The sequence below is a fragment of the Primulina tabacum genome, chromosome 13, assembly GCF_025594145.1.
Source record: "Primulina tabacum isolate GXHZ01 chromosome 13, ASM2559414v2, whole genome shotgun sequence".
NCBI classification, from domain to species: Eukaryota; Viridiplantae; Streptophyta; class Magnoliopsida; order Lamiales; family Gesneriaceae; genus Primulina; species Primulina tabacum.
The window spans coordinates 23,100,116-23,112,392 of record NC_134562.1 but is presented as its reverse complement, the minus strand read 5'-3'; the positions used below and the strand labels follow the sequence as shown (position 1 = coordinate 23,112,392).

Here is a 12,277-nt window from a genome sequence, read left to right as displayed (position 1 = left end):
TTATTTTCTTTAGCATTGTTTCATTTTTTTAAGTTAACACTCCATATTCTATTACATATATCTCTTTCAGTGCATGCCAAAGTCACTTGACGTGGAGCTTGAGCAGTTCGACCATGAAATTGAAAGAACTTTCTGCAGGAGAAGACACCAGCAGAGACTGAAGGAACTGATGGAGGGGCACGAGCACGAGCATGAGGAGGAACACCATGATGATAGACATGTTGAGATGCCACGCTGCATACAGATGCTAGAGTATGCCCAACCTTCTTTTGATGGAGCACGCCCCAGCATTGTGAGGCCTATTGTGCGGGCAAACCACTTTGAAATAAAGCCAGCTATAATTCAGATGATTCATAATACAATCCAGTTTGGAGGATCTGCAGTAGATGACCCAAACACGCACATCGCAGATTTTCTTGAAATTTGCGATACTTTTAAATTTAATGGAGTTTATGATGATGCTGTTAGGTTGCGTTTATTTCATTTCTCCTTACGTGATAAAGCTAAAGCATGGTTAAATTTTTTACCTGTAGGTTCGATTACACATGGGAGGACATGGCAAAAGCGTTTCTCATTAAATACTTTCCTCCATCTAAGACCATGAAGCTGCGGGCAGACATCACTACATTTGCTCAATTCGAGCAGGAGTCTTTATATGAAGCATATGATCATTTCAAAGATCTATTACGAAGATACCCTCATCACGAACTGCCGTTTGGGTTAGTTGTTCAAACATTTTACTATGGCTTGCTTACTCCTAATCGAACTATGATAGATGTTGCTGCTTTTGGAAACCTCTTGAGAAAAACTGCTGAGGAAGGATACGAGTTACTGGAAGAGATGGCTGCTAGCAGCTATCATCCTCAATCTTAAAGGAACAACCAGTGAAGAAGTGCAGGAGTTAACCAGGTAACTGACCTTTACGCTATTACTGCACAACTTGATGTCTTGAACAGGAAATTGGATGGTTTGAATATGGGTGGCACGGCTATGCGTCTGCAAGAGATATTTTGTGAAAAATATGGAGGAGAACACTATATTAAGGACTGTCAAGAAAGTGGTCCTTTTTATGTGCAAGAAGAAGCACCGGTGAATCAAGTAGTAGTCCAAAACCGTCCAAGGAATGACCCGTATTCGAATACATATAATCTTGGATGGAGGCAACATCCCAACTTCTCATGGGGTGGCCAAAACAGTCAGAATCGACCACAGGAGGACAACCATATGGGAAACAACCAATGTATAGATCTGACCCTCCGAGAGAAGAAAAGTCCAATTTGGAGCAGATGATGTCTAAGTTCATCTCATCTACCGAAACTAGACTCCAAAATCAAGATGCGTCGGTAAATGGGCTAGAGAATCAAATTGGGCAGTTAGTTAAGATGATAGAAAGTAGAGAGCCGGGCACTTTGCCAAGTAACACAGAGACCAATCCAAAAGAGCAAGTGAATGCCATCAAGTTGAAGAGTGGAAAAATTTTAGAGTCTAGAGGGCAAGAAAAAAATCAAGTACTGGATGAACAGAACGAGTCATCAAAAGGTAAGTCTTCTAACTCTACACCAGCACCCACTGCACAATAAAAAATTGTTATCCCTCAACCTTTTCCTGCAGCATAAAAAAAGACGAAATTAGATGCGCAATTCGGTAAGTTTTAAGAAGTATTCAGAAATTTCACATCAATATTCCCTTTGCTGATGCTCTGATGCAAATACCAAGCTATGCTAAATTTCAGAAGGACAACTTAGCAAACAAGAGAAAATTGGGGGATCACATGACGGTGAATCTAACTGAAATTGCTCTGCTTTGGTGCAAAACAAGATTCCACAGAAACTTAAGGATCCAGGGAGTTTTTCTATTCCTTGTGTGATTATTGATATTTTTTTCATAAAACTTTGTGTGATCTAGGTGCGAGTATTAATCTTATGCCATTATCTGTATTCACGAACTCGGATTAGGAGAATCTAAGCCAACAAGGATGTCCTTGCAACTAGCAGACAGATCAGTCAAATACCCGCGAGGAGTCATAGAGGACACCTGGTAAAGGTGGACAAATTCATATTTCCTGCAGATTTTGTAGTACTTGATATAGAGGAAGACGTAGAAATGCTCTTAATTCTGGGGAGACCATTCCTTGCGACTGGCAAGGCCCTGATTGATGTTCAAGAAGGGAAGTTGAGATTGAGAGTGGGCAACGAAGAAATTACTTTTGACATGTTTAGTGCTCTTAAGCACACACCGCACACGGATGACTGTTTTAGAATTGATGTTGTGGACTCTCTTGTGTGTAATTTTGTTCAGGATTCAATGAAAGACCCATTGGAAGCCACCCTCACAACTGAATTGAAGAAAGATGACTTGGACGAAGAGAAAGCTGAAATATGGCACACTTTAATGCCAACAATCCATGGAAAAAGCAATGAGGATGTGTAGAGCTCAAATTCAGTACACGTAAAACCCATGCATTTATTTAAATTGTTTAAATATTTAATTAAGTTTAAAATGATTTTTAGAGATGCATGATTTATTTAAATGTATTATTTTAAATTATTTATGTTTATGTGATGCACGTTAAAATGATTTCTCGAGTTTCATGTTTCAGACGATTATTCGATGCCGGATCGAGAAAAAAAGACCGGTGACGATTTTGGCAATTTTAAATGTGGTGTTTTATTTTAAGTAAGATTGAGACATTTTAAAAGATTTATTTAGTTTTAGCATTTTAAAAGCCATATTTATTTATTAGGTGAGTTTTATGATTTCAAACTTTTAAAGGTTTAGCACTTGTACATTTCATTTTTTTTAGCTAGGAGATTTTATCCAAGATTCATAGGGGTTAGTATTTTAATTAATTTGATAATTTAGTTAGTATTTTATTTAGCTTGATAATTAATAATTAAGCAATTTACTTCCCTAAATTACACCCCTAACTCACGCACACACACACCCACACACACACTTACACGTTAATCACACAAAACACACACACACACAATTCCTTACACACTATTTCAGATTTTGAGAGAAAATATTAGGGTTCTTAGAGCAAGAGTGCAGTCGCCCCTCTCTGAACTTTTCCAACGAGTTTTTGTTGATTTTTCTTCAAGAAAAATAGTGCCACATTCGTCTCGAATCAACTCTCGCTCCGTTTCCGCTTCGGTATCGCCGTATCGTGAGTTTTAAACATCAACAGGCATGTATATTCTATATTTTTGCTGCGTCGATCTTGTCATTTTATGCGTTGTGTTATTTATTATACGTAAAAATCCATGTGTGATGTGCAAAGTTTGAGCAGAAAATTGTTGGATCGATTTTTGAAACGTTTTTAGATCTAAAACTCGTAATTTGCTGTCATTTGAATTACTGTGATTTTTCGGTCGAGTTTCTGGAAAACCTTTCAACATATGAAACGTATAACTTTTTGATACCTTCGATTTGACAGTAAATTCGAAATAATTGGATAAGAAATGAGTGAGTTATAATCATTTTCGTGGGACTGCTCAAACTGCGACTTTTATGAAAATGTGTTCTTGATATGTTCTTGAAGTTATTTGTTGCAGGATTCATTGGGCATCGCTGCGCTTGTGCTATTGCATTTAGATATGTTATGGGATGTATTTAGGTGTTATTTGGTGGTTCGTTTGGGTTGGGAAAGGTTTGGGATGTAATAGAAGTCGTAGGAAGCTAAATGATGTCGAATTACGGGTTATTGTTGTATTGAAGTGCTTGTCGATGCTTGGGGACGTTTGGGGTGTTTGTACATGTTTGAATCAATTTGATAGCATCTTAGGATGAGTCTCGAGGTGTTGGTTTATGGTCCTTAGGCTTGGATTGAAAGAGTGAAAGAATAAGATAGCCAATTTTTGTGAATTTCCATGTCTAGAGGCTACCCGGACCCTGACACGGAGTCCGTGTCCTTTTTCCTTCAAAAATACGAAATTCTAGTGCCTACCCAGACCCCTACACGCGGTCCGTGTACCCCCCTTTTAAAATAATTTTTTATAAAAATAATATTAATTTTTTTATTTTTTTTTAAATTTGAATATAAAATATAGGAATTATTTTGTGGTTATGAAAATAAAACATATGATTTGTTTTGGAGTTCTATATCATGGTTTAGTATGATTATTAAACCTGGTCAAGTCCCGAGTGATCTAGAATGTCATAAGCTATTTATTTACTCGGTGGTGAGCAAGAGCTACTTACGTCTAAGTTATGCAAGTTAAGTGTTGGAATTCATGTTAATATGTGCAGCAGTGGCCCAAGCGAGATCCAACGAATCCCTCAACACCAAGTAAGTATGTTCGACGTGCAAAGAAAATACTTTTAAGTTCTTGAGGTATGCTAAATGTCTTGTGACAAATTTATGTATGGGATTGGAAAGTGGTATAATATGACCAGGGACCAACCCACCCCGTTAAATTATGAACGAGTTTAGATCAGGATTGGAAAGCGGTAAATTATGACCAGGGACCAATCCACCCGTTAAATTATGAACAGGGATCTCATGTATGTGGCAGTGGATCTTACTTGTCAGCCCAATACTGTGGTTTAGTCTGATCATGAGTATTTATGTATGGGTCACTTGCTTTGAAATATGCCTCTACGCAAAATGATGTTATGTATGCTCAAGTATGTATGATGCAAGTATGGTTAAGAAAATTCTTATGATGATGTCACGTTTACGTTTATGCTACTACGTTGATGTTTGATTTACGTTTATGCTATTACGCTCAAGTTTCAAGTATGTACGTCTTATTTTAAAGATGCATGTGGTTTTACTACGTAGTACTTGTTATGCACAGTTTATACATGTTGCGTCTTTAGACTCACTAGACTTGATCGATGCGGGTGAGGATGATTTTGAGGAGACGAGAGGTGGGGGCCAGTGAGCAGGCTTGGACTGAGCGGGAGGCTAAACCCGAGGACCGCCCATGTTTTTCAGTTTTTATGCAATGCTTCAACTACTTTGATTTTATGTTTTGGGTTTATGATGATTAAACAAGTATTTTTCTCTAGCAAACTTTATATGTGATCTATCTTATTGCAAATACTTTTGGTTGGACATTTTATTTATGATCACAATTTGAAAATTTATTTTATATTTAAGAAAATTTTTATTTTTCCGCAAATTTCAAGTAGTTCAAAATACGGTACGTTATAGTTGGTATCAGAGCGGTGTTCTTGTAAAGGGTTATGCCTACTGCCAGTTGCGAGAAGCTCACAAAGCCACACCTCAAGTCTGTAAGTTTTAAAGTTTTGAATTATGTTATGGATTAAGCATTAAGTCATGATTTCAGCATGTCCATGTTTTAAGTTCGATTTACGTGCATCTTATGCAATTGATATTATGTTCATGCATATTGGGTTTACGTGTTGGGTAAATTGTTGGAACAGTATGCCTCCTAGACGCTTGATTAACCGTGAAGTAAGGGATGAGGACAGGAAGGCTTGGGAGGAAGGGAGAGACGCTCCTCCTCCACCACCGCCAGATATGCAAGCACAGATGCTTGCAGGTATGACCCAGTTATTCACACAATTTGCGGGGAACCAGGCTGCAGTTGATACGGGGGCTAGGCCCAGACCAGAGGCGGTGTATGAGAGGTTCAGAAGGATGAACCCAAAGGAGTTTTCGGGGACTACTGACCCGATGATAACGGAAGGATGAATTAAGGCCATCGAGGTAATCTTTGCGTTTATGGAGCTGCAGGATGCAGACAGAGTCAGATGTGCCACATTATTTTTGACTGGAGACGCCAGGATTTGGTGGGAAAGCGCGTCAGTGTCAGTGAACTTACAAACACTGACATGGAATGGGTTCAAGGAGGTTTTCTACTCCAAGTACTTAACTGAAGAAGTACGCTCCCGCCTGACCAGGGAGTTCACGTCGCTGCTACAGGGAGACAGCAGCGTGGCAGACTTCGTCAAGAAGTTTGAAAGGGGGTGTCACTTTGTGCCCCTAGTTGCTAACGATGCCCGGGAGAAGCTGAGGCATTTTATGGATGGTTTGCAGCCAATCTTGCACCGTGATGTCATGGTTGCTGGTCCTACAACTTATACAGTTGCCGTGTCGAGAGCTTTGGCGGCAGGGCAGGACTCGAGGGACATTGAGGTTGATAGGCATGGCAAGAGGCCCTATCAGGCACCTTGTTTTGAGAAATCTTTGTAAGTCATTAAGAAACTTTGGATTTAGTGGATATGAGTACTGGAATTAGGTTATCTAAGACTACTTGAGTTGTGTAAGTTTTAATTTCTAGTTTATGGAATATGTGATCATACGGTGATATTGGGTGAAATGAAAAGGAAATTAGTTGTATTCAACATAGGTTACCAATGGTCGAATATTAAGATTTTTATCGAGTAAGAAATCTAAAATCTTTATATGAGGATTGTAGAATTCTGTGGGTTATAAGTCAAGTTGATTTATTTGAATTAGTCCATCATTAACAGGGGGAAACTTACTAAGCTTTATACGTTAGAATGAATTACGTATTGAGGATACGTCAAATTGTGACATTCGTCCCAATGAGGAAGGTTCAAGTGTCTTAGGCCTCAACTATCATGTAATTGGGAAGGAAATAGTTTAAGCATGTGTTTGATGCTAGGAAGGTTTTATTATCTAAGCAAAATATCGATATTTTATATTTTGGGGTTTTATGGATTAATGTTACTAGAAATTTAAGATTAGCAACAATCTTTATTTGGGATGTACATGTAAATAGCTAAGTTACGTAAGTTTGGTGTCGTATAGTAAAGATTCGATTCAAGGATCGTAGGTCGATATTATTACGGGGTTAAGATAAGGTTTAACTTTTGAGTGTAGTACCAAGGATAGAAGTTGATCAGAAACTTTTGGTGCTAAGATTTCTTAGGTTGGACTGCATAAATGATAATGTAATAGATCGATCAACATTACGGGTATAGTATAAGTAAAGTAAGATACAATAATTTTAGCCCTCCGTTTCTAATATTGAGAATTGTAAGAAAAGTCAGAATTCGAGGTCATACTAAAGTAAAACTAAGACAGCCTTCAGAACTAGATATGGGCATTAAGAGTTCTTAGTGATGCCGTTTGGACTGACAAATGATCAAATGATTTTATGGGCCTCATGAACCGAGTATTCCAGCCCTACCTAGATCAGTTCTTCATAGTGTTCATTAACGACATTCTCATTTACTCGAAGAGCCAAGAGGAGCATGTTCAGCATTTGAGTATAGTGTTGTTGCAGGTTTCGCAGAGACACAAGTTACTTGCAAAATTCAGTAAGTGTGAATTTTGGTTAGAGAAGGTAGCATTTTTAGGTCATATAATATCTAGCAGTGGTATCGAGGTGGATCCAGATAATGTAGCAGCAGTTAAGGAATGGGTTGAACCGAATACTGCTTCAGAAATCCGCATTTTCCTAGGCCTAGTAGGCTACTACAGGAAATTTATTCAGGGATTCTCTTCGATAGCAGTGCCACTCACTTCATTGACCAAGAAGAATGCTAAATTCGTATGGAGTGATGAATGTCAGAAGAGCTTCAACGCTTTGAAGCAGGCTTTGATTTCAGCACCAGTTTTAGCCATGCCGGCAGGGCAAGGTAATTTCGTGTTGTACACCGATGCATCTAAGCTCGGGTTAGGCGTAATGTTGATGAAGGAGGGTCGGGTTATAGCTTACGCTTCCAGGCAGTTGAAAGTGCATGAGAAGAACTACCCGACTCATGATCTTGAGTTAGCTGCAGTTGTCTTTGCATTGAAGATATGGAGACACTATCTGCACGGCGATAATGTCAGATATTCACTAACCACAAGAGTGTCAAGTATTTCGTCACACAGAAAGAGTTGAATATGAGACAAAGACGGTGGTTAGAGTTACTGAAAGACTACGACTGTGAGATTAACTACCATCCAGGGAAAGCTAATGTTGTGGCAGATTCTTTGAATAGAGTGCAGAGATCTCTTCAGTTAGAGGTTTAGAGATTTGGATTAGAGATTTATCCTAAGGGCACAGCTCCTAAACTGTCTAATCTGACAGTCCAGTCTTCTTTGTTTTTCCGAATCCGTAGAGGTCAGCCTTCAGATGAGCAGCTATAGAATTGGAGACTGAAGGATGAAGCCAAGGGCAGTGTACTCTACACAGTGTCCAATGGTATTGTAAAATACAGAGGGAGAATGTGGGTGCCTAGTGTTGATTCGATCAGAGATGATATTCTGACAGAGGCACATGCATCTCCGTGTTCTATTCATCCAGGAGGTACCAAGGTCTACAAGTATTTGCAGATTCTATATTGGTGGGCAGGTATGAAGATAGACATCCGTCGATTTGTGTCTGAATGTCTCACTTGTTAGCAGGGAAAGGCAGAGCATCAGAGGCCGGCATAGATGCTTAAGCCACTCCCTATCCCCGAGTGGAAGTAGGAGAATATCACCATGGACTTTGTTGTTGGTTTGCCGAGGTCGGTCAGAAGATCCAATGCCATTTGGGTCATAGTGGATCGACTTACTAAGTCGGCGAACTTCTTGCCAGTGAAGACGACTTTCTCCATGACGCAGTGTGCGGAGCTCTATATCAGGGAGATAGTTTGATTGCACGGAATCCCAGTTTCTATTGTGTTCGACAGGGACCCGAGATTCACATCGTCCTTTTGGAAGAGTTTCCATGCAGCCATGGGGACGAAGTTGCTATTTAGTCCAGCATTTCACCCTCAGATAGATGGCCAGTCCGAGCAAGTGATCTCGATTTTGTAGGATTTATTGAGAACTTGTGTGATCGATTTCCATGGGAATTGGGAGTCGAAGCTACCTCTAGTGGAGTTTACCTACAACAACAGCTTCCAATCATTTATTGGTATGGCTCCCTATGAGGCATTGTATGGGAGGAAGTGCTGATCGCCGATTCATTGGGATGAAGTCGGTGAGAGATCAGAAGTTGGTCCAGAGATTGTTCAGCAGACTACAGATGTGGTGGTCAATATCCGAGACAGGATGAAGACAGCCCAGAGTTGTCTAATGAGTTATGCTGACAAGAGGAGGAGGGATCCCGAGTTTGCCGTAGGAGATCACGTTTTTGGTAAGATAGCACCCATGAAGGGTGTTATGAGATTTGGGAAGAGAAGCAAGCTTAGTCTGAGATTTATTGGACCGTTCAAGATTATTGACAGAGTTGGGACACTAGCTTTTCGTGTATCTCTACCGCCGAATCTGGCCGGTGTACACAATGTGTTCCACGTCTCGATGCTGAGAAAGTACTTAGCGAATCCTTCGAATGTTTTGAGCTATGAGCCGTTGCAGGTTGCTCCAGATCTGTTGTATGAGGAAAGACCAGTCCAAATCCTAGACAGACAGGAGCGGAGAATTCGGAACAAGGTGAACAAGTTGGTCAAAGTCCGATGGCTGAATCAATTAGTAGAGGAGGCCACTTGGGAGACCGAGGCAGATATGAGAAACCGCTACCCAGAACTGTTTGGCAAGATTTAATTTCGAGGACGAAATTTATATAAGTGGGGGAGGAACTGTAGAGCCCAAATTCAGTACACGTAAAACCCATGCATTTATTTAAATTGTTTAAATATTTAATTAAGTTTAAAATAATTTTTAGAGATGCATGATTTATTTAAATGTATTATTTTAAATTTATTTATGTTTATGTGATGCACGTTAAAAAGTTTTCTCGAGTTTCATGTTTCAGACGATTATTCGATGCGGAATCGATGAAAAGTGAGAGGTGACGATTTTGGCAATTTTAAATGTGGTGTTTTATTTTAAGTTAGATTGGTGCATTTTAAAAGATTTATTTAGTTTAGCATTTTAAAAGCCATATTTATTTATTAGGTGAGTTTTATGATTTCAAACTTTTAAAGGTTTAGCACTTGTACATTTCATTTTTTTTAGCTAGGAGATTTTATTCAAGATTCATAGGAGTTAGTATTTTAATTAATTTGATAATTTAGTAACTATTTTAATTAGCTTGATAATTAATAATTAAGCAATTTACTTCCCTAAATTACACCCCTAACTTACGCGCACACACACACCCACACACACACTTACACGTTAATCACACAAAACAGACACACACACAATTCCTTAAACACTATTTCAGATTTTGGGAGAAAATGTTAGGGTTCTTAGAGCAAGAGTGCAGCCGCCCCTCTCTGAACTTTTCCAACGAGTTTTCGTTGATTTTTCTTCAAGAAAAATAGCGCCACGTCCGTCCCGAATCAAGCCTCGCGCCGTTTCCGTTTCGGTATCGCCGTATCATGAGTTTTAAACATCAAGAGACATGTATATTCTATTTTTCCTGCATCGATCTCGTCATATTATGCGTTGTGTTGTTTATTATGCGTAAAAATCCATGTGTGATGTGCAAAGTTTGAGCGGAAAATTGTTGGATCGATTTTTGAAATATTTTTAGATCTAAAACTATTAATTTGCTGTCATTTGAATTACTGCGATTTTTCGGTCGAGTTTCTGGAAAACCTTTCAACATATGAAACATAGAACTTTTTGATACTTCGATTTGACAGTAAATTTAAAATAATTGGATAAGAAATGAGTGAGTTATGATCATTTTCCTGGGACTGCTCAAACTGCAACTTTTATGAAAATGTGTTCTTGATATTTTCTTGAAGTTATTTGTTGCAGGATTCGTTGGGCATCGCCGTGCTTGTGCTACTGCATTTAGATATGTTATGGGAAGTATTTAGGTGTTATTTGGTGGATCGTTTGGGTCGGGAATGGTTTGGGATGTAATAGAAGTCGTAGGGAGCTAAATGATGTCGAATTACGGGTTATTGTTGTATGGAAGTGCTTGTCGATGCTTGGGGACGTTTGGGGTGTTTGTACGTGTTTGAATCAATGTAATAGCATCCTAGGATGAGTCTCGAGGTGTTGGTTCATGGTCCTTAGGCTTGGATTGAAAGAGTGAATGAATAAGATAGCGAATTTTCGAGAATTTCCATGTCTAGAGGCTACATGAACCCCTTCCCGGACCCCAACACGGAGTCCGTGTCCTTTTTCCTTCAAAAATACGAAATTCCAGTGCCTACCCGGACCCCTACACGGGGTCCGTGTACCCCCTTTTTAAAATAAAAAAAATTTAAATTTTTTTTTAATTTTTTTTTAAAATATGGATATAAAATATAGGATTTTTTTTGTGGTTTTGAATTTAAAACATAGGATTTGTTTTGGGGTTCTATATCATGGTTTAGTACGATTATTAAACCTGTCAAGTCCCGAGTGATCTAGAATGTCATAAGCTATTTATTTACTTCGGTGGTGAGCACGAGCTACCTACGTCTAAGTTATGCAAGTTAAGTGTTGGAATTCATGTTAATATGTGCAGCAGTGGACCAAGCGAGATCCAACGAATCCCTCAACACGAAGTAAGTATGTTCGACGTGCAAAGAAAATACTTTTAAGTTTTTGAGGTATGCTTAATGCCTTGTGACCAATTTATGTATGTGATTGGAAAGCGGTAAAGTATGACCAAAGACCAATCCACCCCGTTAAATTATGAACGGGTTTAGATCAGGATTGGAAAGCGGTAAAGTATGACCAGGGACCAATCCACCCGTTAAATTATGAACGGGGATCTCATGTATGTGGCAGTGGATCTTACCTGTCAGCCCAATACTGTTGTTTAGTCTGATCAGGCGTATTTATGTATGGGTAACTTGCTTTAAAACATGTCTCTACGCAAAATGATGTTATGTATGCTCAAGTATGTATGATGCAAGTATGGTTAAGAAAATTCTTATGATGATGTCACGTTTACGTTTATGCTACTACGTTGATGTTTGAACTACGTTTATGCTATTACGCTCAAGTTTCAAGTATGTACGTCTTATTTTAAAGATGCATGTGGTTTTACTACGTAGTACTTGTTATGCACAGTTTATACATGTTGCGTCTTTAGACTCACTAGACTTGATCGATGCAGGTGAGGATGATTTTGAGGAGACGAGAGGTGGGGGCCAGTGAGCTGGCTTGGACTGAGCGGGAGGCTAAACCCGAGGACCGCCCATGTTTTTCAGTTTTTATGCAATGCTTCAACTACGTTGATTTTATGTTTTGGGTTTATGATGATTAAACAAGTATTTTTCTCTAGCAAACTTTATATGTGATCTATCTTATTGCAAATACTTTTGGTTGGACATTTTATTTATGATCACAATTTGAAAATTTATTTTATATTTAAGAAAAATTTTATTTTTCCGCGAATTTCAAGTAGTTCAAAATACGGTACGTTAAAGTTGGTATCAGAGCGGTGTTCTTGTAAAGGGTTATGCCTAC

General features: G+C 38.9%; 1 non-coding gene across 1 annotated transcript; it reads right to left on the bottom strand.

The window, feature by feature from the left end:
• Positions 1 to 604: 604 nt before the first annotated feature.
• Positions 605 to 710, bottom strand: LOC142523561 (small nucleolar RNA R71). Its single transcript, XR_012814749.1, has one exon. It is a non-coding gene; the product is annotated as a small nucleolar RNA R71 (small nucleolar RNA).
• Positions 711 to 12,277: the final 11,567 nt, after the last annotated feature.